This window comes from Lytechinus pictus, unplaced genomic scaffold (assembly GCF_037042905.1).
Source record: "Lytechinus pictus isolate F3 Inbred unplaced genomic scaffold, Lp3.0 scaffold_45, whole genome shotgun sequence".
Lineage (NCBI taxonomy): Eukaryota > Metazoa > Echinodermata > Echinoidea > Temnopleuroida > Toxopneustidae > Lytechinus > Lytechinus pictus.
In genome coordinates, this window is record NW_026974165.1 from 32,151 (window position 1) to 58,229 (window position 26,079).

A 26,079-nucleotide genomic window follows, 5' to 3' on the forward strand; every position below is an offset into this window, starting at 1 on the left:
GTTTCAGTTTCCATCGGATGCCTACCTACGAGAATTTTGAGATATTGTCGTGTTTTTTTTCTTGGATGCGCACCTGTGTGTGACGCAACAATTCACATGATGGTGTAGGCCTTGAACTGCGCGCCTCGTCTCTTGGAGACCCTGTGCTTGCAAACAAACGACTTTCCTCATTGCCTTGAATGTCGGACATCAAGCGAAAAGTTTATTCCTGCTCTATTAAAAAGGGTGACGAAGGAGACGAAAAAGACAACAAAAAGAGACAAAAGTGATACTATAAGGAAAACAAATACCAACGACTTAAAATGTAAAAATGAATAAAGGGGCATTTCATGAAGCAAAAAATGCCTACAACACCCGGTATTCCCAGGCGGTCTCCCATCCAAGTACTAACCGAGCCCTATGCTGCTTGACTTCGGTGATCGGACGAGAACCGGTATATTCAGCATGGTATGGTCGTAGGCTCTTGCTCCATCAAAGTCAAGCTATTTGAAGGGATACTATGACGTCATCATCTATTTAATCCCTGTCAGTAATAATATTGGTTTCTTGATGTCTTCAGTCATTCCACCGATCTTTCATTGGGTTTGTTTCAGTTTCCATCGGATGCCTACCTACGAGAATTTTGAGATATTGTCGTGTTTTTTTTCTTGGATGCGCACCTGTGTGTGACGCAACAATTCACATGATGGTGTAGGCCTTGAACTGCGCGCCTCGTCTCTTGGAGACCCTGTGCTTGCAAACAAACGACTTTCCTCATTGCCTTGAATGTCGGACATCAAGCGAAAAGTTTATTCCTGCTCTATTAAAAAGGGTGACGAAGGAGACGAAAAAGACAACAAAAAGAGACAAAAGTGATACTATAAGGAAAACAAATACCAACGACTTAAAATGTAAAAATGAATAAAGGGGCATTTCATGAAGCAAAAAATGCCTACAACACCCGGTATTCCCAGGCGGTCTCCCATCCAAGTACTAACCGAGCCCTATGCTGCTTGACTTCGGTGATCGGACGAGAACCGGTATATTCAGCATGGTATGGTCGTAGGCTCTTGCTCCATCAAAGTCAAGCTATTTGAAGGGATACTATGACGTCATCATCTATTTAATCCCTGTCAGTAATAATATTGGTTTCTTGATGTCTTCAGTCATTCCACCGATCTTTCATTGGGTTTGTTTCAGTTTCCATCGGATGCCTACCTACGAGAATTTTGAGATATTGTCGTGTTTTTTTTCTTGGATGCGCACCTGTGTGTGACGCAACAATTCACATGATGGTGTAGGCCTTGAACTGCGCGCCTCGTCTCTTGGAGACCCTGTGCTTGCAAACAAACGACTTTCCTCATTGCCTTGAATGTCGGACATCAAGCGAAAAGTTTATTCCTGCTCTATTAAAAAGGGTGACGAAGGAGACGAAAAAGACAACAAAAAGAGACAAAAGTGATACTATAAGGAAAACAAATACCAACGACTTAAAATGTAAAAATGAATAAAGGGGCATTTCATGAAGCAAAAAATGCCTACAACACCCGGTATTCCCAGGCGGTCTCCCATCCAAGTACTAACCGAGCCCTATGCTGCTTGACTTCGGTGATCGGACGAGAACCGGTATATTCAGCATGGTATGGTCGTGAATTGTTGCGTCACACACAGGTGCGCATCCAAGAAAAAAAACACGACAATATCTCAAAATTCTCGTAGGTAGGCATCCGATGGAAACTGAAACAAACCCAATGAAAGATCGGTGGAATGACTGAAGACATCAAGAAACCAATATTATTACTGACAGGGATTAAATAGATGATGACGTCATAGTATCCCTTCAAATAGCTTGACTTTGATGGAGCAAGAGCCTACGACCATACCATGCTGAATATACCGGTTCTCGTCCGATCACCGAAGTCAAGCAGCATAGGGCTCGGTTAGTACTTGGATGGGAGACCGCCTGGGAATACCGGGTGTTGTAGGCATTTTTTGCTTCATGAAATGCCCCTTTATTCATTTTTACATTTTAAGTCGTTGGTATTTGTTTTCCTTATAGTATCACTTTTGTCTCTTTTTGTTGTCTTTTTCGTCTCCTTCGTCACCCTTTTTAATAGAGCAGGAATAAACTTTTCGCTTGATGTCCGACATTCAAGGCAATGAGGAAAGTCGTTTGTTTGCAAGCACAGGGTCTCCAAGAGACGAGGCGCGCAGTTCAAGGCCTACACCATCATGTGAATTGTTGCGTCACACACAGGTGCGCATCCAAGAAAAAAAACACGACAATATCTCAAAATTCTCGTAGGTAGGCATCCGATGGAAACTGAAACAAACCCAATGAAAGATCGGTGGAATGACTGAAGACATCAAGAAACCAATATTATTACTGACAGGGATTAAATAGATGATGACGTCATAGTATCCCTTCAAATAGCTTGACTTTGATGGAGCAAGAGCCTACGACCATACCATGCTGAATATACCGGTTCTCGTCCGATCACCGAAGTCAAGCAGCATAGGGCTCGGTTAGTACTTGGATGGGAGACCGCCTGGGAATACCGGGTGTTGTAGGCATTTTTTGCTTCATGAAATGCCCCTTTATTCATTTTTACATTTTAAGTCGTTGGTATTTGTTTTCCTTATAGTATCACTTTTGTCTCTTTTTGTTGTCTTTTTCGTCTCCTTCGTCACCCTTTTTAATAGAGCAGGAATAAACTTTTCGCTTGATGTCCGACATTCAAGGCAATGAGGAAAGTCGTTTGTTTGCAAGCACAGGGTCTCCAAGAGACGAGGCGCGCAGTTCAAGGCCTACACCATCATGTGAATTGTTGCGTCACACACAGGTGCGCATCCAAGAAAAAAAACACGACAATATCTCAAAATTCTCGTAGGTAGGCATCCGATGGAAACTGAAACAAACCCAATGAAAGATCGGTGGAATGACTGAAGACATCAAGAAACCAATATTATTACTGACAGGGATTAAATAGATGATGACGTCATAGTATCCCTTCAAATAGCTTGACTTTGATGGAGCAAGAGCCTACGACCATACCATGCTGAATATACCGGTTCTCGTCCGATCACCGAAGTCAAGCAGCATAGGGCTCGGTTAGTACTTGGATGGGAGACCGCCTGGGAATACCGGGTGTTGTAGGCATTTTTTGCTTCATGAAATGCCCCTTTATTCATTTTTACATTTTAAGTCGTTGGTATTTGTTTTCCTTATAGTATCACTTTTGTCTCTTTTTGTTGTCTTTTTCGTCTCCTTCGTCACCCTTTTTAATAGAGCAGGAATAAACTTTTCGCTTGATGTCCGACATTCAAGGCAATGAGGAAAGTCGTTTGTTTGCAAGCACAGGGTCTCCAAGAGACGAGGCGCGCAGTTCAAGGCCTACACCATCATGTGAATTGTTGCGTCACACACAGGTGCGCATCCAAGAAAAAAAACACGACAATATCTCAAAATTCTCGTAGGTAGGCATCCGATGGAAACTGAAACAAACCCAATGAAAGATCGGTGGAATGACTGAAGACATCAAGAAACCAATATTATTACTGACAGGGATTAAATAGATGATGACGTCATAGTATCCCTTCAAATAGCTTGACTTTGATGGAGCAAGAGCCTACGACCATACCATGCTGAATATACCGGTTCTCGTCCGATCACCGAAGTCAAGCAGCATAGGGCTCGGTTAGTACTTGGATGGGAGACCGCCTGGGAATACCGGGTGTTGTAGGCATTTTTTGCTTCATGAAATGCCCCTTTATTCATTTTTACATTTTAAGTCGTTGGTATTTGTTTTCCTTATAGTATCACTTTTGTCTCTTTTTGTTGTCTTTTTCGTCTCCTTCGTCACCCTTTTTAATAGAGCAGGAATAAACTTTTCGCTTGATGTCCGACATTCAAGGCAATGAGGAAAGTCGTTTGTTTGCAAGCACAGGGTCTCCAAGAGACGAGGCGCGCAGTTCAAGGCCTACACCATCATGTGAATTGTTGCGTCACACACAGGTGCGCATCCAAGAAAAAAAACACGACAATATCTCAAAATTCTCGTAGGTAGGCATCCGATGGAAACTGAAACAAACCCAATGAAAGATCGGTGGAATGACTGAAGACATCAAGAAACCAATATTATTACTGACAGGGATTAAATAGATGATGACGTCATAGTATCCCTTCAAATAGCTTGACTTTGATGGAGCAAGAGCCTACGACCATACCATGCTGAATATACCGGTTCTCGTCCGATCACCGAAGTCAAGCAGCATAGGGCTCGGTTAGTACTTGGATGGGAGACCGCCTGGGAATACCGGGTGTTGTAGGCATTTTTTGCTTCATGAAATGCCCCTTTATTCATTTTTACATTTTAAGTCGTTGGTATTTGTTTTCCTTATAGTATCACTTTTGTCTCTTTTTGTTGTCTTTTTCGTCTCCTTCGTCACCCTTTTTAATAGAGCAGGAATAAACTTTTCGCTTGATGTCCGACATTCAAGGCAATGAGGAAAGTCGTTTGTTTGCAAGCACAGGGTCTCCAAGAGACGAGGCGCGCAGTTCAAGGCCTACACCATCATGTGAATTGTTGCGTCACACACAGGTGCGCATCCAAGAAAAAAAACACGACAATATCTCAAAATTCTCGTAGGTAGGCATCCGATGGAAACTGAAACAAACCCAATGAAAGATCGGTGGAATGACTGAAGACATCAAGAAACCAATATTATTACTGACAGGGATTAAATAGATGATGACGTCATAGTATCCCTTCAAATAGCTTGACTTTGATGGAGCAAGAGCCTACGACCATACCATGCTGAATATACCGGTTCTCGTCCGATCACCGAAGTCAAGCAGCATAGGGCTCGGTTAGTACTTGGATGGGAGACCGCCTGGGAATACCGGGTGTTGTAGGCATTTTTTGCTTCATGAAATGCCCCTTTATTCATTTTTACATTTTAAGTCGTTGGTATTTGTTTTCCTTATAGTATCACTTTTGTCTCTTTTTGTTGTCTTTTTCGTCTCCTTCGTCACCCTTTTTAATAGAGCAGGAATAAACTTTTCGCTTGATGTCCGACATTCAAGGCAATGAGGAAAGTCGTTTGTTTGCAAGCACAGGGTCTCCAAGAGACGAGGCGCGCAGTTCAAGGCCTACACCATCATGTGAATTGTTGCGTCACACACAGGTGCGCATCCAAGAAAAAAAACACGACAATATCTCAAAATTCTCGTAGGTAGGCATCCGATGGAAACTGAAACAAACCCAATGAAAGATCGGTGGAATGACTGAAGACATCAAGAAACCAATATTATTACTGACAGGGATTAAATAGATGATGACGTCATAGTATCCCTTCAAATAGCTTGACTTTGATGGAGCAAGAGCCTACGACCATACCATGCTGAATATACCGGTTCTCGTCCGATCACCGAAGTCAAGCAGCATAGGGCTCGGTTAGTACTTGGATGGGAGACCGCCTGGGAATACCGGGTGTTGTAGGCATTTTTTGCTTCATGAAATGCCCCTTTATTCATTTTTACATTTTAAGTCGTTGGTATTTGTTTTCCTTATAGTATCACTTTTGTCTCTTTTTGTTGTCTTTTTCGTCTCCTTCGTCACCCTTTTTAATAGAGCAGGAATAAACTTTTCGCTTGATGTCCGACATTCAAGGCAATGAGGAAAGTCGTTTGTTTGCAAGCACAGGGTCTCCAAGAGACGAGGCGCGCAGTTCAAGGCCTACACCATCATGTGAATTGTTGCGTCACACACAGGTGCGCATCCAAGAAAAAAAACACGACAATATCTCAAAATTCTCGTAGGTAGGCATCCGATGGAAACTGAAACAAACCCAATGAAAGATCGGTGGAATGACTGAAGACATCAAGAAACCAATATTATTACTGACAGGGATTAAATAGATGATGACGTCATAGTATCCCTTCAAATAGCTTGACTTTGATGGAGCAAGAGCCTACGACCATACCATGCTGAATATACCGGTTCTCGTCCGATCACCGAAGTCAAGCAGCATAGGGCTCGGTTAGTACTTGGATGGGAGACCGCCTGGGAATACCGGGTGTTGTAGGCATTTTTTGCTTCATGAAATGCCCCTTTATTCATTTTTACATTTTAAGTCGTTGGTATTTGTTTTCCTTATAGTATCACTTTTGTCTCTTTTTGTTGTCTTTTTCGTCTCCTTCGTCACCCTTTTTAATAGAGCAGGAATAAACTTTTCGCTTGATGTCCGACATTCAAGGCAATGAGGAAAGTCGTTTGTTTGCAAGCACAGGGTCTCCAAGAGACGAGGCGCGCAGTTCAAGGCCTACACCATCATGTGAATTGTTGCGTCACACACAGGTGCGCATCCAAGAAAAAAAACACGACAATATGTGACAAATCATACCGAAATGAGAGACAAGTCGCAGATTGAATCACTTAGAAAATCGACAAACTAATAAAATTGTCAAATTTTTTATGATATATATTTTTTTCATTTTCTGATTTCTCAATGTTTTATGTTTACTCTGTTAAAAAGATGAGTGAAATTGATAACAGGAAAATGATAAAAAAGCAATTTTTCCGCGAGTGTTTTTTTCGGTCAGTTGCAACTTTTTCTGACACTCCGCACGCTCGACTTGATCGAATTTCGCTCCATACTACGCTCCGCCCCTAGCAACGTAAGACATTGTTGATTGGCTATTCATGAACATGTTGAAATGAACAGCGGCCAGGCGATCGCTCGATCGATCGATAAGTCCAGGATACAGTTTTAGAAAGAAACATCGCGCTCAATAGGTATTCTGAAAAGCATGCTTTTTGACAAAAGTTTACAAACGGGACCAGGAGATGGAATAATACCTCATCTAGAGTATTTAGCCAAACTATAATCGCGAAATAAAAGCCAAGAACGCAGAGTATTCGAAACACGGTGTGTTTGTAAGGATTATTTTCCCCGGGTAATTTTCATTGAAAACAACAAGAACATGTGTTTCAGATTCTCTCATCATAGGCCTATGATCAAGATATTTTCATTAAAAAATTTATTAGATAGCGTTTTCCAAATAAACTAATTGTTCAAATCCTTCCCTTTGCTTAACCTCTCCGTCTTATTCCTCTTCTTTTCACTTTCCTCCTTTTTTCTTCTGCCTTTCGTTATTCTGTCTAATGTCTGTTTTTTCGTTCTTCTCCCGCTTTAATCTTCTTTTTTTTTTGCTGGTGATCATTTTCCCCTTCTCATCCCCTGTCTTACTCCTATTTTTCTTCTTCTACTTCTTCATGTTCTTCTTCTTCTCGATCCGCTTCTCCTTATTCTACTTTTCCTCTTGTATACATGTACACGTTTTTCTACCCTTATAATTCTTATTCCTCTTCTTCTCATTCCTATCCACGTGTATTATGTACCACAAATCTTGTGAATTTTACAATACCACAAACACAGGGGTGGATTCAGCTTCCTCCAATAGGGGGGGGGGGTTAAATATTTTTCATTCATATTTTCCCCGATCGGCCGCTCAATGTACATTTTTTTTTTGGGGGGGGGGGGCTTCTTTGTAGAAGGGGTATTCCAAACAGTCGGTTCTGACCTTTATTCTTATGAAACAACATAAAAGTGTAATTATCTCATGAACCCTATTTAAATAGTACGAGCGCAAATCGCGAGCTGGAAAAAATAGATAGAATAAATTTGTATATCAAAACAAAAAATGAAAGCCCGATGTCCGAACTGAAATATCTTCCCCGACCTTTAATTTATTCACTCGTTTTCCTCCTCTTACAGTGTGTATTTCCTCTTCCTTTTCCCTCTGTACTCATCCCCTTTTACCAAATTTCCCTATTTCCCTCTTTTCCCCTTATTTGCGCCGCCAATGGGGAGGGGGGCATCGGTCCCCCTGGATCCGCTTGTGCAACAGTTGCGTTACATGATTTGTTATGCATGGGTGATACACATTACAGTAAACTATTATTGAAATATTAAAGATCAATTAAGTTTTCTTTATTCAAACACTGCAACAAAAGAAAGAAGAAAAAATCCCTGTGATTTTCCCTTTCACCTCCCCCCCCCCGAAGCAGGATGTTGATACTCCTTTGTTATAATAAGGGCCCACTCATGGGGGATTTTAATAGGAGAGATTACCTCATTGTCGAGGGTCTAACGGGGAACTTTGATGTCTCATTCCCTTTAATTGAACCTCTTTTTTAACAAACAGTATCCTAAGCTTTGGGAGCTTTGTAAGGTATTAGAAGAAAGCTTATGCCTCCATAGTGTTGGTTTGGTGATGACATTTCAAGGGAGGAAAAATTGCAGTAAATATGGAATAAAATTATGCTTATAGTTTAACTATATTTTGTTATCAAGTATTGAAGATTTATCGCAAGTTGATTTGGAAGACTCAATAACGGTGTACCAAGAATGCGTGTTTCTGAAATAATGAGGCAAATGCAGGGATTTTTAGAGGCGCATAATGAACATGACGAAACATTTAACATGAGCTTGATTTTTTAAAACAGTATATGCTTTGGTATTATACAACAGAGTAGAGCAAACACATGATATACCTGATAACACGTTTGATCTATAAGAGACAAGATCGAGCAAATTATTCCCACTGTTTAAATGATATAAGCATTCATAAAACGTAAATTTGTAAGGGAAAAATAAAAAAAATTATGGCCTATATCCATTATAACAGGTTCATATTTATAGAAAACAAAGACATTAACTATTTTACAAGGATATTTTATTTAATTGGACCATGCGGTGATTGCAGTCATAGTGACTCGCTTTACGGATTGTCATTCAAATAACACGTTGACACAACGAAACTATTGGAATCCCCCCCCATGGTTTTATATCCGACCTTTTCTTACAATAATTAGGTAGAGCATGCATAACATTTTCATTTCTTTGATAAAGATATCAATTACTTGTATAATCAAGAACTTTCTACAACCTCCTTGGTATAATCACGGAAATTAAAACAAAATGTAAAATTGCCGTTGTCTTGCTTGCCGCGATCGCACGTGCCCTATTTGACTACTGTTCTCAGCGCAGCGGCACGGTTGAAGCCTCCTCATTGGTCAATCGTTTCACTATTTTGGCAAGGGGTTGCTAGGGCATTTCGGTTAGCATAGCGGTGACAAAGTAGACTTTTTCCTGGTGCGGAGTCAAAACGGAAGTCAAACTTCAAAAGCGTTTTTCCCTTGATTTTGATTTCCAAGAGCCCAATTCTTCTTGCATTCTAAGGCTAATATCTCCACTAATATTTACTCTTAAGGAACGAGTGATACATCAAATTAAAGGTAAAGAAACGGGAAATAATAATAACAAAAAAAATTGGATTTGAAAAATTCCGACTTGTCTCTCATTTCGGTGTGACGAGTCACATATCTCAAAATTCTCGTAGGTAGGCATCCGATGGAAACTGAAACAAACCCAATGAAAGATCGGTGGAATGACTGAAGACATCAAGAAACCAATATTATTACTGACAGGGATTAAATAGATGATGACGTCATAGTATCCCTTCAAATAGCTTGACTTTGATGGAGCAAGAGCCTACGACCATACCATGCTGAATATACCGGTTCTCGTCCGATCACCGAAGTCAAGCAGCATAGGGCTCGGTTAGTACTTGGATGGGAGACCGCCTGGGAATACCGGGTGTTGTAGGCATTTTTTGCTTCATGAAATGCCCCTTTATTCATTTTTACATTTTAAGTCGTTGGTATTTGTTTTCCTTATAGTATCACTTTTGTCTCTTTTTGTTGTCTTTTTCGTCTCCTTCGTCACCCTTTTTAATAGAGCAGGAATAAACTTTTCGCTTGATGTCCGACATTCAAGGCAATGAGGAAAGTCGTTTGTTTGCAAGCACAGGGTCTCCAAGAGACGAGGCGCGCAGTTCAAGGCCTACACCATCATGTGAATTGTTGCGTCACACACAGGTGCGCATCCAAGAAAAAAAACACGACAATATCTCAAAATTCTCGTAGGTAGGCATCCGATGGAAACTGAAACAAACCCAATGAAAGATCGGTGGAATGACTGAAGACATCAAGAAACCAATATTATTACTGACAGGGATTAAATAGATGATGACGTCATAGTATCCCTTCAAATAGCTTGACTTTGATGGAGCAAGAGCCTACGACCATACCATGCTGAATATACCGGTTCTCGTCCGATCACCGAAGTCAAGCAGCATAGGGCTCGGTTAGTACTTGGATGGGAGACCGCCTGGGAATACCGGGTGTTGTAGGCATTTTTTGCTTCATGAAATGCCCCTTTATTCATTTTTACATTTTAAGTCGTTGGTATTTGTTTTCCTTATAGTATCACTTTTGTCTCTTTTTGTTGTCTTTTTCGTCTCCTTCGTCACCCTTTTTAATAGAGCAGGAATAAACTTTTCGCTTGATGTCCGACATTCAAGGCAATGAGGAAAGTCGTTTGTTTGCAAGCACAGGGTCTCCAAGAGACGAGGCGCGCAGTTCAAGGCCTACACCATCATGTGAATTGTTGCGTCACACACAGGTGCGCATCCAAGAAAAAAAACACGACAATATCTCAAAATTCTCGTAGGTAGGCATCCGATGGAAACTGAAACAAACCCAATGAAAGATCGGTGGAATGACTGAAGACATCAAGAAACCAATATTATTACTGACAGGGATTAAATAGATGATGACGTCATAGTATCCCTTCAAATAGCTTGACTTTGATGGAGCAAGAGCCTACGACCATACCATGCTGAATATACCGGTTCTCGTCCGATCACCGAAGTCAAGCAGCATAGGGCTCGGTTAGTACTTGGATGGGAGACCGCCTGGGAATACCGGGTGTTGTAGGCATTTTTTGCTTCATGAAATGCCCCTTTATTCATTTTTACATTTTAAGTCGTTGGTATTTGTTTTCCTTATAGTATCACTTTTGTCTCTTTTTGTTGTCTTTTTCGTCTCCTTCGTCACCCTTTTTAATAGAGCAGGAATAAACTTTTCGCTTGATGTCCGACATTCAAGGCAATGAGGAAAGTCGTTTGTTTGCAAGCACAGGGTCTCCAAGAGACGAGGCGCGCAGTTCAAGGCCTACACCATCATGTGAATTGTTGCGTCACACACAGGTGCGCATCCAAGAAAAAAAACACGACAATATCTCAAAATTCTCGTAGGTAGGCATCCGATGGAAACTGAAACAAACCCAATGAAAGATCGGTGGAATGACTGAAGACATCAAGAAACCAATATTATTACTGACAGGGATTAAATAGATGATGACGTCATAGTATCCCTTCAAATAGCTTGACTTTGATGGAGCAAGAGCCTACGACCATACCATGCTGAATATACCGGTTCTCGTCCGATCACCGAAGTCAAGCAGCATAGGGCTCGGTTAGTACTTGGATGGGAGACCGCCTGGGAATACCGGGTGTTGTAGGCATTTTTTGCTTCATGAAATGCCCCTTTATTCATTTTTACATTTTAAGTCGTTGGTATTTGTTTTCCTTATAGTATCACTTTTGTCTCTTTTTGTTGTCTTTTTCGTCTCCTTCGTCACCCTTTTTAATAGAGCAGGAATAAACTTTTCGCTTGATGTCCGACATTCAAGGCAATGAGGAAAGTCGTTTGTTTGCAAGCACAGGGTCTCCAAGAGACGAGGCGCGCAGTTCAAGGCCTACACCATCATGTGAATTGTTGCGTCACACACAGGTGCGCATCCAAGAAAAAAAACACGACAATATCTCAAAATTCTCGTAGGTAGGCATCCGATGGAAACTGAAACAAACCCAATGAAAGATCGGTGGAATGACTGAAGACATCAAGAAACCAATATTATTACTGACAGGGATTAAATAGATGATGACGTCATAGTATCCCTTCAAATAGCTTGACTTTGATGGAGCAAGAGCCTACGACCATACCATGCTGAATATACCGGTTCTCGTCCGATCACCGAAGTCAAGCAGCATAGGGCTCGGTTAGTACTTGGATGGGAGACCGCCTGGGAATACCGGGTGTTGTAGGCATTTTTTGCTTCATGAAATGCCCCTTTATTCATTTTTACATTTTAAGTCGTTGGTATTTGTTTTCCTTATAGTATCACTTTTGTCTCTTTTTGTTGTCTTTTTCGTCTCCTTCGTCACCCTTTTTAATAGAGCAGGAATAAACTTTTCGCTTGATGTCCGACATTCAAGGCAATGAGGAAAGTCGTTTGTTTGCAAGCACAGGGTCTCCAAGAGACGAGGCGCGCAGTTCAAGGCCTACACCATCATGTGAATTGTTGCGTCACACACAGGTGCGCATCCAAGAAAAAAAACACGACAATATCTCAAAATTCTCGTAGGTAGGCATCCGATGGAAACTGAAACAAACCCAATGAAAGATCGGTGGAATGACTGAAGACATCAAGAAACCAATATTATTACTGACAGGGATTAAATAGATGATGACGTCATAGTATCCCTTCAAATAGCTTGACTTTGATGGAGCAAGAGCCTACGACCATACCATGCTGAATATACCGGTTCTCGTCCGATCACCGAAGTCAAGCAGCATAGGGCTCGGTTAGTACTTGGATGGGAGACCGCCTGGGAATACCGGGTGTTGTAGGCATTTTTTGCTTCATGAAATGCCCCTTTATTCATTTTTACATTTTAAGTCGTTGGTATTTGTTTTCCTTATAGTATCACTTTTGTCTCTTTTTGTTGTCTTTTTCGTCTCCTTCGTCACCCTTTTTAATAGAGCAGGAATAAACTTTTCGCTTGATGTCCGACATTCAAGGCAATGAGGAAAGTCGTTTGTTTGCAAGCACAGGGTCTCCAAGAGACGAGGCGCGCAGTTCAAGGCCTACACCATCATGTGAATTGTTGCGTCACACACAGGTGCGCATCCAAGAAAAAAAACACGACAATATCTCAAAATTCTCGTAGGTAGGCATCCGATGGAAACTGAAACAAACCCAATGAAAGATCGGTGGAATGACTGAAGACATCAAGAAACCAATATTATTACTGACAGGGATTAAATAGATGATGACGTCATAGTATCCCTTCAAATAGCTTGACTTTGATGGAGCAAGAGCCTACGACCATACCATGCTGAATATACCGGTTCTCGTCCGATCACCGAAGTCAAGCAGCATAGGGCTCGGTTAGTACTTGGATGGGAGACCGCCTGGGAATACCGGGTGTTGTAGGCATTTTTTGCTTCATGAAATGCCCCTTTATTCATTTTTACATTTTAAGTCGTTGGTATTTGTTTTCCTTATAGTATCACTTTTGTCTCTTTTTGTTGTCTTTTTCGTCTCCTTCGTCACCCTTTTTAATAGAGCAGGAATAAACTTTTCGCTTGATGTCCGACATTCAAGGCAATGAGGAAAGTCGTTTGTTTGCAAGCACAGGGTCTCCAAGAGACGAGGCGCGCAGTTCAAGGCCTACACCATCATGTGAATTGTTGCGTCACACACAGGTGCGCATCCAAGAAAAAAAACACGACAATATCTCAAAATTCTCGTAGGTAGGCATCCGATGGAAACTGAAACAAACCCAATGAAAGATCGGTGGAATGACTGAAGACATCAAGAAACCAATATTATTACTGACAGGGATTAAATAGATGATGACGTCATAGTATCCCTTCAAATAGCTTGACTTTGATGGAGCAAGAGCCTACGACCATACCATGCTGAATATACCGGTTCTCGTCCGATCACCGAAGTCAAGCAGCATAGGGCTCGGTTAGTACTTGGATGGGAGACCGCCTGGGAATACCGGGTGTTGTAGGCATTTTTTGCTTCATGAAATGCCCCTTTATTCATTTTTACATTTTAAGTCGTTGGTATTTGTTTTCCTTATAGTATCACTTTTGTCTCTTTTTGTTGTCTTTTTCGTCTCCTTCGTCACCCTTTTTAATAGAGCAGGAATAAACTTTTCGCTTGATGTCCGACATTCAAGGCAATGAGGAAAGTCGTTTGTTTGCAAGCACAGGGTCTCCAAGAGACGAGGCGCGCAGTTCAAGGCCTACACCATCATGTGAATTGTTGCGTCACACACAGGTGCGCATCCAAGAAAAAAAACACGACAATATCTCAAAATTCTCGTAGGTAGGCATCCGATGGAAACTGAAACAAACCCAATGAAAGATCGGTGGAATGACTGAAGACATCAAGAAACCAATATTATTACTGACAGGGATTAAATAGATGATGACGTCATAGTATCCCTTCAAATAGCTTGACTTTGATGGAGCAAGAGCCTACGACCATACCATGCTGAATATACCGGTTCTCGTCCGATCACCGAAGTCAAGCAGCATAGGGCTCGGTTAGTACTTGGATGGGAGACCGCCTGGGAATACCGGGTGTTGTAGGCATTTTTTGCTTCATGAAATGCCCCTTTATTCATTTTTACATTTTAAGTCGTTGGTATTTGTTTTCCTTATAGTATCACTTTTGTCTCTTTTTGTTGTCTTTTTCGTCTCCTTCGTCACCCTTTTTAATAGAGCAGGAATAAACTTTTCGCTTGATGTCCGACATTCAAGGCAATGAGGAAAGTCGTTTGTTTGCAAGCACAGGGTCTCCAAGAGACGAGGCGCGCAGTTCAAGGCCTACACCATCATGTGAATTGTTGCGTCACACACAGGTGCGCATCCAAGAAAAAAAACACGACAATATCTCAAAATTCTCGTAGGTAGGCATCCGATGGAAACTGAAACAAACCCAATGAAAGATCGGTGGAATGACTGAAGACATCAAGAAACCAATATTATTACTGACAGGGATTAAATAGATGATGACGTCATAGTATCCCTTCAAATAGCTTGACTTTGATGGAGCAAGAGCCTACGACCATACCATGCTGAATATACCGGTTCTCGTCCGATCACCGAAGTCAAGCAGCATAGGGCTCGGTTAGTACTTGGATGGGAGACCGCCTGGGAATACCGGGTGTTGTAGGCATTTTTTGCTTCATGAAATGCCCCTTTATTCATTTTTACATTTTAAGTCGTTGGTATTTGTTTTCCTTATAGTATCACTTTTGTCTCTTTTTGTTGTCTTTTTCGTCTCCTTCGTCACCCTTTTTAATAGAGCAGGAATAAACTTTTCGCTTGATGTCCGACATTCAAGGCAATGAGGAAAGTCGTTTGTTTGCAAGCACAGGGTCTCCAAGAGACGAGGCGCGCAGTTCAAGGCCTACACCATCATGTGAATTGTTGCGTCACACACAGGTGCGCATCCAAGAAAAAAAACACGACAATATCTCAAAATTCTCGTAGGTAGGCATCCGATGGAAACTGAAACAAACCCAATGAAAGATCGGTGGAATGACTGAAGACATCAAGAAACCAATATTATTACTGACAGGGATTAAATAGATGATGACGTCATAGTATCCCTTCAAATAGCTTGACTTTGATGGAGCAAGAGCCTACGACCATACCATGCTGAATATACCGGTTCTCGTCCGATCACCGAAGTCAAGCAGCATAGGGCTCGGTTAGTACTTGGATGGGAGACCGCCTGGGAATACCGGGTGTTGTAGGCATTTTTTGCTTCATGAAATGCCCCTTTATTCATTTTTACATTTTAAGTCGTTGGTATTTGTTTTCCTTATAGTATCACTTTTGTCTCTTTTTGTTGTCTTTTTCGTCTCCTTCGTCACCCTTTTTAATAGAGCAGGAATAAACTTTTCGCTTGATGTCCGACATTCAAGGCAATGAGGAAAGTCGTTTGTTTGCAAGCACAGGGTCTCCAAGAGACGAGGCGCGCAGTTCAAGGCCTACACCATCATGTGAATTGTTGCGTCACACACAGGTGCGCATCCAAGAAAAAAAACACGACAATATCTCAAAATTCTCGTAGGTAGGCATCCGATGGAAACTGAAACAAACCCAATGAAAGATCGGTGGAATGACTGAAGACATCAAGAAACCAATATTATTACTGACAGGGATTAAATAGATGATGACGTCATAGTATCCCTTCAAATAGCTTGACTTTGATGGAGCAAGAGCCTACGACCATACCATGCTGAATATACCGGTTCTCGTCCGATCACCGAAGTCAAGCAGCATAGGGCTCGGTTAGTACTTGGATGGGAGACCGCCTGGGAATACCGGGTGTTGTAGGCATTTTTTGCTTCATGAAATGCCCCTTTATTCATTTTTACATTTTAAGTCGTTGGTATTTGTTTTCCTTATAGTATCACTTTTGTCTCTTTTTGTTGTCTTTTTCGTCTCCTTCGTCACCCTTTTTAATAGAGCAGGAATAAACTTTTCGCTTGATGTCCGACATTCAAGGCAATGAGGAAAGTCGTTTGTTTGCAAGCACAGGGTCTCCAAGAGACGAGGCGCGCAGTTCAAGGCCTACACCATCATGTGAATTGTTGCGTCACACACAGGTGCGCATCCAAGAAAAAAAACACGACAATATCTCAAAATTCTCGTAGGTAGGCATCCGATGGAAACTGAAACAAACCCAATGAAAGATCGGTGGAATGACTGAAGACATCAAGAAACCAATATTATTACTGACAGGGATTAAATAGATGATGACGTCATAGTATCCCTTCAAATAGCTTGACTTTGATGGAGCAAGAGCCTACGACCATACCATGCTGAATATACCGGTTCTCGTCCGATCACCGAAGTCAAGCAGCATAGGGCTCGGTTAGTACTTGGATGGGAGACCGCCTGGGAATACCGGGTGTTGTAGGCATTTTTTGCTTCATGAAATGCCCCTTTATTCATTTTTACATTTTAAGTCGTTGGTATTTGTTTTCCTTATAGTATCACTTTTGTCTCTTTTTGTTGTCTTTTTCGTCTCCTTCGTCACCCTTTTTAATAGAGCAGGAATAAACTTTTCGCTTGATGTCCGACATTCAAGGCAATGAGGAAAGTCGTTTGTTTGCAAGCACAGGGTCTCCAAGAGACGAGGCGCGCAGTTCAAGGCCTACACCATCATGTGAATTGTTGCGTCACACACAGGTGCGCATCCAAGAAAAAAAACACGACAATATCTCAAAATTCTCGTAGGTAGGCATCCGATGGAAACTGAAACAAACCCAATGAAAGATCGGTGGAATGACTGAAGACATCAAGAAACCAATATTATTACTGACAGGGATTAAATAGATGATGACGTCATAGTATCCCTTCAAATAGCTTGACTTTGATGGAGCAAGAGCCTACGACCATACCATGCTGAATATACCGGTTCTCGTCCGATCACCGAAGTCAAGCAGCATAGGGCTCGGTTAGTACTTGGATGGGAGACCGCCTGGGAATACCGGGTGTTGTAGGCATTTTTTGCTTCATGAAATGCCCCTTTATTCATTTTTACATTTTAAGTCGTTGGTATTTGTTTTCCTTATAGTATCACTTTTGTCTCTTTTTGTTGTCTTTTTCGTCTCCTTCGTCACCCTTTTTAATAGAGCAGGAATAAACTTTTCGCTTGATGTCCGACATTCAAGGCAATGAGGAAAGTCGTTTGTTTGCAAGCACAGGGTCTCCAAGAGACGAGGCGCGCAGTTCAAGGCCTACACCATCATGTGAATTGTTGCGTCACACACAGGTGCGCATCCAAGAAAAAAAACACGACAATATCTCAAAATTCTCGTAGGTAGGCATCCGATGGAAACTGAAACAAACCCAATGAAAGATCGGTGGAATGACTGAAGACATCAAGAAACCAATATTATTACTGACAGGGATTAAATAGATGATGACGTCATAGTATCCCTTCAAATAGCTTGACTTTGATGGAGCAAGAGCCTACGACCATACCATGCTGAATATACCGGTTCTCGTCCGATCACCGAAGTCAAGCAGCATAGGGCTCGGTTAGTACTTGGATGGGAGACCGCCTGGGAATACCGGGTGTTGTAGGCATTTTTTGCTTCATGAAATGCCCCTTTATTCATTTTTACATTTTAAGTCGTTGGTATTTGTTTTCCTTATAGTATCACTTTTGTCTCTTTTTGTTGTCTTTTTCGTCTCCTTCGTCACCCTTTTTAATAGAGCAGGAATAAACTTTTCGCTTGATGTCCGACATTCAAGGCAATGAGGAAAGTCGTTTGTTTGCAAGCACAGGGTCTCCAAGAGACGAGGCGCGCAGTTCAAGGCCTACACCATCATGTGAATTGTTGCGTCACACACAGGTGCGCATCCAAGAAAAAAAACACGACAATATCTCAAAATTCTCGTAGGTAGGCATCCGATGGAAACTGAAACAAACCCAATGAAAGATCGGTGGAATGACTGAAGACATCAAGAAACCAATATTATTACTGACAGGGATTAAATAGATGATGACGTCATAGTATCCCTTCAAATAGCTTGACTTTGATGGAGCAAGAGCCTACGACCATACCATGCTGAATATACCGGTTCTCGTCCGATCACCGAAGTCAAGCAGCATAGGGCTCGGTTAGTACTTGGATGGGAGACCGCCTGGGAATACCGGGTGTTGTAGGCATTTTTTGCTTCATGAAATGCCCCTTTATTCATTTTTACATTTTAAGTCGTTGGTATTTGTTTTCCTTATAGTATCACTTTTGTCTCTTTTTGTTGTCTTTTTCGTCTCCTTCGTCACCCTTTTTAATAGAGCAGGAATAAACTTTTCGCTTGATGTCCGACATTCAAGGCAATGAGGAAAGTCGTTTGTTTGCAAGCACAGGGTCTCCAAGAGACGAGGCGCGCAGTTCAAGGCCTACACCATCATGTGAATTGTTGCGTCACACACAGGTGCGCATCCAAGAAAAAAAACACGACAATATCTCAAAATTCTCGTAGGTAGGCATCCGATGGAAACTGAAACAAACCCAATGAAAGATCGGTGGAATGACTGAAGACATCAAGAAACCAATATTATTACTGACAGGGATTAAATAGATGATGACGTCATAGTATCCCTTCAAATAGCTTGACTTTGATGGAGCAAGAGCCTACGACCATACCATGCTGAATATACCGGTTCTCGTCCGATCACCGAAGTCAAGCAGCATAGGGCTCGGTTAGTACTTGGATGGGAGACCGCCTGGGAATACCGGGTGTTGTAGGCATTTTTTGCTTCATGAAATGCCCCTTTATTCATTTTTACATTTTAAGTCGTTGGTATTTGTTTTCCTTATAGTATCACTTTTGTCTCTTTTTGTTGTCTTTTTCGTCTCCTTCGTCACCCTTTTTAATAGAGCAGGAATAAACTTTTCGCTTGATGTCCGACATTCAAGGCAATGAGGAAAGTCGTTTGTTTGCAAGCACAGGGTCTCCAAGAGACGAGGCGCGCAGTTCAAGGCCTACACCATCATGTGAATTGTTGCGTCACACACAGGTGCGCATCCAAGAAAAAAAACACGACAATATCTCAAAATTCTCGTAGGTAGGCATCCGATGGAAACTGAAACAAACCCAATGAAAGATCGGTGGAATGACTGAAGACATCAAGAAACCAATATTATTACTGACAGGGATTAAATAGATGATGACGTCATAGTATCCCTTCAAATAGCTTGACTTTGATGGAGCAAGAGCCTACGACCATACCATGCTGAATATACCGGTTCTCGTCCGATCACCGAAGTCAAGCAGCATAGGGCTCGGTTAGTACTTGGATGGGAGACCGCCTGGGAATACCGGGTGTTGTAGGCATTTTTTGCTTCATGAAATGCCCCTTTATTCATTTTTACATTTTAAGTCGTTGGTATTTGTTTTCCTTATAGTATCACTTTTGTCTCTTTTTGTTGTCTTTTTCGTCTCCTTCGTCACCCTTTTTAATAGAGCAGGAATAAACTTTTCGCTTGATGTCCGACATTCAAGGCAATGAGGAAAGTCGTTTGTTTGCAAGCACAGGGTCTCCAAGAGACGAGGCGCGCAGTTCAAGGCCTACACCATCATGTGAATTGTTGCGTCACACACAGGTGCGCATCCAAGAAAAAAAACACGACAATATCTCAAAATTCTCGTAGGTAGGCATCCGATGGAAACTGAAACAAACCCAATGAAAGATCGGTGGAATGACTGAAGACATCAAGAAACCAATATTATTACTGACAGGGATTAAATAGATGATGACGTCATAGTATCCCTTCAAATAGCTTGACTTTGATGGAGCAAGAGCCTACGACCATACCATGCTGAATATACCGGTTCTCGTCCGATCACCGAAGTCAAGCAGCATAGGGCTCGGTTAGTACTTGGATGGGAGACCGCCTGGGAATACCGGGTGTTGTAGGCATTTTTTGCTTCATGAAATGCCCCTTTATTCATTTTTACATTTTAAGTCGTTGGTATTTGTTTTCCTTATAGTATCACTTTTGTCTCTTTTTGTTGTCTTTTTCGTCTCCTTCGTCACCCTTTTTAATAGAGCAGGAATAAACTTTTCGCTTGATGTCCGACATTCAAGGCAATGAGGAAAGTCGTTTGTTTGCAAGCACAGGGTCTCCAAGAGACGAGGCGCGCAGTTCAAGGCCTACACCATCATGTGAATTGTTGCGTCACACACAGGTGCGCATCCAAGAAAAAAAACACGACAATATCTCAAAATTCTCGTAGGTAGGCATCCGATGGAAACTGAAACAAACCCAATGAAAGATCGGTGGAATGACTGAAGACATCAAGAAACCAATATTATTACTGACAGGGATTAAATAGATGATGACGTCATAGTATCCCTTCAAATAGCTTGACTTTGATGGAGCAAGAGCCTACGACCATACCATGCTGAATATACCGGTTCTCGTCCGATCACCGAAGTCAAGCAGCATAGGGCTCGGTTAGTACTTGGATGGGAGACCGCCTGGGAATACCGGGTGTTGTAGGCATTTTTTGCTTCATGAAATGCCCCTTTATTCATTTTTACATTTTAAGTCGTTGGTATTTGTTTTCCTTATAGTATCACTTTTGTCTCTTTTTGTTGTCTTTTTCGTCTCCTTCGTCACCCTTTTTAATAGAGCAGGAATAAACTTTTCGCTTGATGTCCGACATTCAAGGCAATGAGGAAAGTCGTTTGTTTGCAAGCACAGGGTCTCCAAGAGACGAGGCGCGCAGTTCAAGGCCTACACCATCATGTGAATTGTTGCGTCACACACAGGTGCGCATCCAAGAAAAAAAACACGACAATATCTCAAAATTCTCGTAGGTAGGCATCCGATGGAAACTGAAACAAACCCAATGAAAGATCGGTGGAATGACTGAAGACATCAAGAAACCAATATTATTACTGACAGGGATTAAATAGATGATGACGTCATAGTATCCCTTCAAATAGCTTGACTTTGATGGAGCAAGAGCCTACGACCATACCATGCTGAATATACCGGTTCTCGTCCGATCACCGAAGTCAAGCAGCATAGGGCTCGGTTAGTACTTGGATGGGAGACCGCCTGGGAATACCGGGTGTTGTAGGCATTTTTTGCTTCATGAAATGCCCCTTTATTCATTTTTACATTTTAAGTCGTTGGTATTTGTTTTCCTTATAGTATCACTTTTGTCTCTTTTTGTTGTCTTTTTCGTCTCCTTCGTCACCCTTTTTAATAGAGCAGGAATAAACTTTTCGCTTGATGTCCGACATTCAAGGCAATGAGGAAAGTCGTTTGTTTGCAAGCACAGGGTCTCCAAGAGACGAGGCGCGCAGTTCAAGGCCTACACCATCATGTGAATTGTTGCGTCACACACAGGTGCGCATCCAAGAAAAAAAACACGACAATATCTCAAAATTCTCGTAGGTAGGCATCCGATGGAAACTGAAACAAACCCAATGAAAGATCGGTGGAATGACTGAAGACATCAAGAAACCAATATTATTACTGACAGGGATTAAATAGATGATGACGTCATAGTATCCCTTCAAATAGCTTGACTTTGATGGAGCAAGAGCCTACGACCATACCATGCTGAATATACCGGTTCTCGTCCGATCACCGAAGTCAAGCAGCATAGGGCTCGGTTAGTACTTGGATGGGAGACCGCCTGGGAATACCGGGTGTTGTAGGCATTTTTTGCTTCATGAAATGCCCCTTTATTCATTTTTACATTTTAAGTCGTTGGTATTTGTTTTCCTTATAGTATCACTTTTGTCTCTTTTTGTTGTCTTTTTCGTCTCCTTCGTCACCCTTTTTAATAGAGCAGGAATAAACTTTTCGCTTGATGTCCGACATTCAAGGCAATGAGGAAAGTCGTTTGTTTGCAAGCACAGGGTCTCCAAGAGACGAGGCGCGCAGTTCAAGGCCTACACCATCATGTGAATTGTTGCGTCACACACAGGTGCGCATCCAAGAAAAAAAACACGACAATATCTCAAAATTCTCGTAGGTAGGCATCCGATGGAAACTGAAACAAACCCAATGAAAGATCGGTGGAATGACTGAAGACATCAAGAAACCAATATTATTACTGACAGGGATTAAATAGATGATGACGTCATAGTATCCCTTCAAATAGCTTGACTTTGATGGAGCAAGAGCCTACGACCATACCATGCTGAATATACCGGTTCTCGTCCGATCACCGAAGTCAAGCAGCATAGGGCTCGGTTAGTACTTGGATGGGAGACCGCCTGGGAATACCGGGTGTTGTAGGCATTTTTTGCTTCATGAAATGCCCCTTTATTCATTTTTACATTTTAAGTCGTTGGTATTTGTTTTCCTTATAGTATCACTTTTGTCTCTTTTTGTTGTCTTTTTCGTCTCCTTCGTCACCCTTTTTAATAGAGCAGGAATAAACTTTTCGCTTGATGTCCGACATTCAAGGCAATGAGGAAAGTCGTTTGTTTGCAAGCACAGGGTCTCCAAGAGACGAGGCGCGCAGTTCAAGGCCTACACCATCATGTGAATTGTTGCGTCACACACAGGTGCGCATCCAAGAAAAAAAACACGACAATATCTCAAAATTCTCGTAGGTAGGCATCCGATGGAAACTGAAACAAACCCAATGAAAGATCGGTGGAATGACTGAAGACATCAAGAAACCAATATTATTACTGACAGGGATTAAATAGATGATGACGTCATAGTATCCCTTCAAATAGCTTGACTTTGATGGAGCAAGAGCCTACGACCATACCATGCTGAATATACCGGTTCTCGTCCGATCACCGAAGTCAAGCAGCATAGGGCTCGGTTAGTACTTGGATGGGAGACCGCCTGGGAATACCGGGTGTTGTAGGCATTTTTTGCTTCATGAAATGCCCCTTTATTCATTTTTACATTTTAAGTCGTTGGTATTTGTTTTCCTTATAGTATCACTTTTGTCTCTTTTTGTTGTCTTTTTCGTCTCCTTCGTCACCCTTTTTAATAGAGCAGGAATAAACTTTTCGCTTGATGTCCGACATTCAAGGCAATGAGGAAAGTCGTTTGTTTGCAAGCACAGGGTCTCCAAGAGACGAGGCGCGCAGTTCAAGGCCTACACCATCATGTGAATTGTTGCGTCACACACAGGTGCGCATCCAAGAAAAAAAACACGACAATATCTCAAAATTCTCGTAGGTAGGCATCCGATGGAAACTGAAACAAACCCAATGAAAGATCGGTGGAATGACTGAAGACATCAAGAAACCAATATTATTACTGACAGGGATTAAATAGATGATGACGTCATAGTATCCCTTCAAATAGCTTGACTTTGATGGAGCAAGAGCCTACGACCATACCATGCTGAATATACCGGTTCTCGTCCGATCACCGAAGTCAAGCAGCATAGGGCTCGGTTAGTACTTGGATGGGAGACCGCCTGGGAATACCGGGTGTTGTAGGCATTTTTTGCTTCATGAAATGCCCCTTTATTCAGTTTTACATTTTAAGTCGTTGGTATTTGTTTTCCTTATAGTATCACTTTTGTCTCTTTTTGTTGTCTTTTTCGTCTCCTTCGTCACCCTTTTTAATAGAGCAGGAATAAACTTTTCGCTTGATGTCCGACATTCAAGGCAATGAGGAAAGTCGTTTGTTTGCAAGCACAGGGTCTCCAAGAGACGAGGCGCGCAGTTCAAGGCCTACACCATCATGTGAATTGTTGCGTCACACACAGGTGCGCATCCAAGAAAAAAAACACGACAATATCTCAAAATTCTCGTAGGTAGGCATCCGATGGAAACTGAAACAAACCCAATGAAAGATCGGTGGAATGACTGAAGACATCAAGAAACCAATATTATTACTGACAGGGATTAAATAGATGATGACGTCATAGTATCCCTTCAAATAGCTTGACTTTGATGGAGCAAGAGCCTACGACCATACCATGCTGAATATACCGGTTCTCGTCCGATCACCGAAGTCAAGCAGCATAGGGCTCGGTTAGTACTTGGATGGGAGACCGCCTGGGAATACCGGGTGTTGTAGGCATTTTTTGCTTCATGAAATGCCCCTTTATTCATTTTTACATTTTAAGTCGTTGGTATTTGTTTTCCTTATAGTATCACTTTTGTCTCTTTTTGTTGTCTTTTTCGTCTCCTTCGTCACCCTTTTTAATAGAGCAGGAATAAACTTTTCGCTTGATGTCCGACATTCAAGGCAATGAGGAAAGTCGTTTGTTTGCAAGCACAGGGTCTCCAAGAGACGAGGCGCGCAGTTCAAGGCCTACACCATCATGTGAATTGTTGCGTCACACACAGGTGCGCATCCAAGAAAAAAAACACGACAATATCTCAAAATTCTCGTAGGTAGGCATCCGATGGAAACTGAAACAAACCCAATGAAAGATCGGTGGAATGACTGAAGACATCAAGAAACCAATATTATTACTGACAGGGATTAAATAGATGATGACGTCATAGTATCCCTTCAAATAGCTTGACTTTGATGGAGCAAGAGCCTACGACCATACCATGCTGAATATACCGGTTCTCGTCCGATCACCGAAGTCAAGCAGCATAGGGCTCGGTTAGTACTTGGATGGGAGACCGCCTGGGAATACCGGGTGTTGTAGGCATTTTTTGCTTCATGAAATGCCCCTTTATTCATTTTTACATTTTAAGTCGTTGGTATTTGTTTTCCTTATAGTATCACTTTTGTCTCTTTTTGTTGTCTTTTTCGTCTCCTTCGTCACCCTTTTTAATAGAGCAGGAATAAACTTTTCGCTTGATGTCCGACATTCAAGGCAATGAGGAAAGTCGTTTGTTTGCAAGCACAGGGTCTCCAAGAGACGAGGCGCGCAGTTCAAGGCCTACACCATCATGTGAATTGTTGCGTCACACACAGGTGCGCATCCAAGAAAAAAAACACGACAATATCTCAAAATTCTCGTAGGTAGGCATCCGATGGAAACTGAAACAAACCCAATGAAAGATCGGTGGAATGACTGAAGACATCAAGAAACCAATATTATTACTGACAGGGATTAAATAGATGATGACGTCATAGTATCCCTTCAAATAGCTTGACTTTGATGGAGCAAGAGCCTACGACCATACCATGCTGAATATACCGGTTCTCGTCCGATCACCGAAGTCAAGCAGCATAGGGCTCGGTTAGTACTTGGATGGGAGACCGCCTGGGAATACCGGGTGTTGTAGGCATTTTTTGCTTCATGAAATGCCCCTTTATTCAGTTTTACATTTTAAGTCGTTGGTATTTGTTTTCCTTATAGTATCACTTTTGTCTCTTTTTGTTGTCTTTTTCGTCTCCTTCGTCACCCTTTTTAATAGAGCAGGAATAAACTTTTCGCTTGATGTCCGACATTCAAGGCAATGAGGAAAGTCGTTTGTTTGCAAGCACAGGGTCTCCAAGAGACGAGGCGCGCAGTTCAAGGCCTACACCATCATGTGAATTGTTGCGTCACACACAGGTGCGCATCCAAGAAAAAAAACACGACAATATCTCAAAATTCTCGTAGGTAGGCATCCGATGGAAACTGAAACAAACCCAATGAAAGATCGGTGGAATGACTGAAGACATCAAGAAACCAATATTATTACTGACAGGGATTAAATAGATGATGACGTCATAGTATCCCTTCAAATAGCTTGACTTTGATGGAGCAAGAGCCTACGACCATACCATGCTGAATATACCGGTTCTCGTCCGATCACCGAAGTCAAGCAGCATAGGGCTCGGTTAGTACTTGGATGGGAGACCGCCTGGGAATACCGGGTGTTGTAGGCATTTTTTGCTTCATGAAA

The 26,079-nt window shown here is 41.9% G+C and overlaps 40 non-coding genes across 40 annotated transcripts; 37 read left to right on the forward strand and 3 right to left on the reverse strand.

The window, feature by feature from the left end:
• Positions 1-342: 342 nt before the first annotated feature.
• Positions 343-461, reverse strand: LOC135158138 (5S ribosomal RNA). The gene has a single exon (XR_010296911.1). It is a non-coding gene; the product is annotated as a 5S ribosomal RNA (ribosomal RNA).
• Positions 462-928: 467 nt separating this feature from the next.
• LOC135158139 (5S ribosomal RNA) lies at positions 929-1,047 on the reverse strand. Its single transcript, XR_010296912.1, has one exon. It is a non-coding gene; the product is annotated as a 5S ribosomal RNA (ribosomal RNA).
• Positions 1,048-1,514: 467 nt separating this feature from the next.
• Positions 1,515-1,633, reverse strand: LOC135158550 (5S ribosomal RNA). Its single transcript, XR_010297323.1, has one exon. It is a non-coding gene; the product is annotated as a 5S ribosomal RNA (ribosomal RNA).
• Positions 1,634-1,848: 215 nt separating this feature from the next.
• LOC135158140 (5S ribosomal RNA) lies at positions 1,849-1,967 on the forward strand. The gene has a single exon (XR_010296913.1). It is a non-coding gene; the product is annotated as a 5S ribosomal RNA (ribosomal RNA).
• A 467-nt stretch (positions 1,968-2,434) lies between these two features.
• Positions 2,435-2,553, forward strand: LOC135158141 (5S ribosomal RNA). Its single transcript, XR_010296914.1, has one exon. It is a non-coding gene; the product is annotated as a 5S ribosomal RNA (ribosomal RNA).
• Positions 2,554-3,020: 467 nt separating this feature from the next.
• Positions 3,021-3,139, forward strand: LOC135158142 (5S ribosomal RNA). The gene has a single exon (XR_010296915.1). It is a non-coding gene; the product is annotated as a 5S ribosomal RNA (ribosomal RNA).
• A 467-nt stretch (positions 3,140-3,606) lies between these two features.
• LOC135158143 (5S ribosomal RNA) lies at positions 3,607-3,725 on the forward strand. The gene has a single exon (XR_010296916.1). It is a non-coding gene; the product is annotated as a 5S ribosomal RNA (ribosomal RNA).
• A 467-nt stretch (positions 3,726-4,192) lies between these two features.
• On the forward strand, positions 4,193-4,311 carry LOC135158144 (5S ribosomal RNA). The gene has a single exon (XR_010296917.1). It is a non-coding gene; the product is annotated as a 5S ribosomal RNA (ribosomal RNA).
• A 467-nt stretch (positions 4,312-4,778) lies between these two features.
• On the forward strand, positions 4,779-4,897 carry LOC135158145 (5S ribosomal RNA). Its single transcript, XR_010296918.1, has one exon. It is a non-coding gene; the product is annotated as a 5S ribosomal RNA (ribosomal RNA).
• A 467-nt stretch (positions 4,898-5,364) lies between these two features.
• Positions 5,365-5,483, forward strand: LOC135158146 (5S ribosomal RNA). Its single transcript, XR_010296919.1, has one exon. It is a non-coding gene; the product is annotated as a 5S ribosomal RNA (ribosomal RNA).
• Positions 5,484-5,950: 467 nt separating this feature from the next.
• LOC135158148 (5S ribosomal RNA) lies at positions 5,951-6,069 on the forward strand. Its single transcript, XR_010296921.1, has one exon. It is a non-coding gene; the product is annotated as a 5S ribosomal RNA (ribosomal RNA).
• Positions 6,070-9,535: 3,466 nt separating this feature from the next.
• Positions 9,536-9,654, forward strand: LOC135158149 (5S ribosomal RNA). Its single transcript, XR_010296922.1, has one exon. It is a non-coding gene; the product is annotated as a 5S ribosomal RNA (ribosomal RNA).
• A 467-nt stretch (positions 9,655-10,121) lies between these two features.
• On the forward strand, positions 10,122-10,240 carry LOC135158150 (5S ribosomal RNA). The gene has a single exon (XR_010296923.1). It is a non-coding gene; the product is annotated as a 5S ribosomal RNA (ribosomal RNA).
• A 467-nt stretch (positions 10,241-10,707) lies between these two features.
• On the forward strand, positions 10,708-10,826 carry LOC135158151 (5S ribosomal RNA). Its single transcript, XR_010296924.1, has one exon. It is a non-coding gene; the product is annotated as a 5S ribosomal RNA (ribosomal RNA).
• A 467-nt stretch (positions 10,827-11,293) lies between these two features.
• Positions 11,294-11,412, forward strand: LOC135158152 (5S ribosomal RNA). The gene has a single exon (XR_010296925.1). It is a non-coding gene; the product is annotated as a 5S ribosomal RNA (ribosomal RNA).
• A 467-nt stretch (positions 11,413-11,879) lies between these two features.
• Positions 11,880-11,998, forward strand: LOC135158153 (5S ribosomal RNA). Its single transcript, XR_010296926.1, has one exon. It is a non-coding gene; the product is annotated as a 5S ribosomal RNA (ribosomal RNA).
• A 467-nt stretch (positions 11,999-12,465) lies between these two features.
• LOC135158154 (5S ribosomal RNA) lies at positions 12,466-12,584 on the forward strand. The gene has a single exon (XR_010296927.1). It is a non-coding gene; the product is annotated as a 5S ribosomal RNA (ribosomal RNA).
• A 467-nt stretch (positions 12,585-13,051) lies between these two features.
• LOC135158155 (5S ribosomal RNA) lies at positions 13,052-13,170 on the forward strand. The gene has a single exon (XR_010296928.1). It is a non-coding gene; the product is annotated as a 5S ribosomal RNA (ribosomal RNA).
• Positions 13,171-13,637: 467 nt separating this feature from the next.
• Positions 13,638-13,756, forward strand: LOC135158156 (5S ribosomal RNA). Its single transcript, XR_010296929.1, has one exon. It is a non-coding gene; the product is annotated as a 5S ribosomal RNA (ribosomal RNA).
• Positions 13,757-14,223: 467 nt separating this feature from the next.
• LOC135158157 (5S ribosomal RNA) lies at positions 14,224-14,342 on the forward strand. The gene has a single exon (XR_010296930.1). It is a non-coding gene; the product is annotated as a 5S ribosomal RNA (ribosomal RNA).
• A 467-nt stretch (positions 14,343-14,809) lies between these two features.
• On the forward strand, positions 14,810-14,928 carry LOC135158159 (5S ribosomal RNA). Its single transcript, XR_010296932.1, has one exon. It is a non-coding gene; the product is annotated as a 5S ribosomal RNA (ribosomal RNA).
• A 467-nt stretch (positions 14,929-15,395) lies between these two features.
• On the forward strand, positions 15,396-15,514 carry LOC135158160 (5S ribosomal RNA). Its single transcript, XR_010296933.1, has one exon. It is a non-coding gene; the product is annotated as a 5S ribosomal RNA (ribosomal RNA).
• Positions 15,515-15,981: 467 nt separating this feature from the next.
• Positions 15,982-16,100, forward strand: LOC135158161 (5S ribosomal RNA). Its single transcript, XR_010296934.1, has one exon. It is a non-coding gene; the product is annotated as a 5S ribosomal RNA (ribosomal RNA).
• A 467-nt stretch (positions 16,101-16,567) lies between these two features.
• Positions 16,568-16,686, forward strand: LOC135158162 (5S ribosomal RNA). Its single transcript, XR_010296935.1, has one exon. It is a non-coding gene; the product is annotated as a 5S ribosomal RNA (ribosomal RNA).
• Positions 16,687-17,153: 467 nt separating this feature from the next.
• On the forward strand, positions 17,154-17,272 carry LOC135158163 (5S ribosomal RNA). The gene has a single exon (XR_010296936.1). It is a non-coding gene; the product is annotated as a 5S ribosomal RNA (ribosomal RNA).
• A 467-nt stretch (positions 17,273-17,739) lies between these two features.
• Positions 17,740-17,858, forward strand: LOC135158164 (5S ribosomal RNA). Its single transcript, XR_010296937.1, has one exon. It is a non-coding gene; the product is annotated as a 5S ribosomal RNA (ribosomal RNA).
• A 467-nt stretch (positions 17,859-18,325) lies between these two features.
• LOC135158165 (5S ribosomal RNA) lies at positions 18,326-18,444 on the forward strand. Its single transcript, XR_010296938.1, has one exon. It is a non-coding gene; the product is annotated as a 5S ribosomal RNA (ribosomal RNA).
• A 467-nt stretch (positions 18,445-18,911) lies between these two features.
• On the forward strand, positions 18,912-19,030 carry LOC135158166 (5S ribosomal RNA). Its single transcript, XR_010296939.1, has one exon. It is a non-coding gene; the product is annotated as a 5S ribosomal RNA (ribosomal RNA).
• A 467-nt stretch (positions 19,031-19,497) lies between these two features.
• LOC135158167 (5S ribosomal RNA) lies at positions 19,498-19,616 on the forward strand. Its single transcript, XR_010296940.1, has one exon. It is a non-coding gene; the product is annotated as a 5S ribosomal RNA (ribosomal RNA).
• A 467-nt stretch (positions 19,617-20,083) lies between these two features.
• On the forward strand, positions 20,084-20,202 carry LOC135158168 (5S ribosomal RNA). The gene has a single exon (XR_010296941.1). It is a non-coding gene; the product is annotated as a 5S ribosomal RNA (ribosomal RNA).
• A 467-nt stretch (positions 20,203-20,669) lies between these two features.
• On the forward strand, positions 20,670-20,788 carry LOC135158170 (5S ribosomal RNA). Its single transcript, XR_010296943.1, has one exon. It is a non-coding gene; the product is annotated as a 5S ribosomal RNA (ribosomal RNA).
• A 467-nt stretch (positions 20,789-21,255) lies between these two features.
• On the forward strand, positions 21,256-21,374 carry LOC135158171 (5S ribosomal RNA). Its single transcript, XR_010296944.1, has one exon. It is a non-coding gene; the product is annotated as a 5S ribosomal RNA (ribosomal RNA).
• Positions 21,375-21,841: 467 nt separating this feature from the next.
• LOC135158172 (5S ribosomal RNA) lies at positions 21,842-21,960 on the forward strand. The gene has a single exon (XR_010296945.1). It is a non-coding gene; the product is annotated as a 5S ribosomal RNA (ribosomal RNA).
• Positions 21,961-22,427: 467 nt separating this feature from the next.
• Positions 22,428-22,546, forward strand: LOC135158173 (5S ribosomal RNA). Its single transcript, XR_010296946.1, has one exon. It is a non-coding gene; the product is annotated as a 5S ribosomal RNA (ribosomal RNA).
• A 467-nt stretch (positions 22,547-23,013) lies between these two features.
• Positions 23,014-23,132, forward strand: LOC135158174 (5S ribosomal RNA). Its single transcript, XR_010296947.1, has one exon. It is a non-coding gene; the product is annotated as a 5S ribosomal RNA (ribosomal RNA).
• A 467-nt stretch (positions 23,133-23,599) lies between these two features.
• Positions 23,600-23,718, forward strand: LOC135158175 (5S ribosomal RNA). Its single transcript, XR_010296948.1, has one exon. It is a non-coding gene; the product is annotated as a 5S ribosomal RNA (ribosomal RNA).
• Positions 23,719-24,185: 467 nt separating this feature from the next.
• On the forward strand, positions 24,186-24,304 carry LOC135158176 (5S ribosomal RNA). The gene has a single exon (XR_010296949.1). It is a non-coding gene; the product is annotated as a 5S ribosomal RNA (ribosomal RNA).
• Positions 24,305-24,771: 467 nt separating this feature from the next.
• Positions 24,772-24,890, forward strand: LOC135158177 (5S ribosomal RNA). The gene has a single exon (XR_010296950.1). It is a non-coding gene; the product is annotated as a 5S ribosomal RNA (ribosomal RNA).
• A 467-nt stretch (positions 24,891-25,357) lies between these two features.
• LOC135158178 (5S ribosomal RNA) lies at positions 25,358-25,476 on the forward strand. The gene has a single exon (XR_010296951.1). It is a non-coding gene; the product is annotated as a 5S ribosomal RNA (ribosomal RNA).
• Positions 25,477-25,943: 467 nt separating this feature from the next.
• Positions 25,944-26,062, forward strand: LOC135158179 (5S ribosomal RNA). The gene has a single exon (XR_010296952.1). It is a non-coding gene; the product is annotated as a 5S ribosomal RNA (ribosomal RNA).
• Positions 26,063-26,079: the final 17 nt, after the last annotated feature.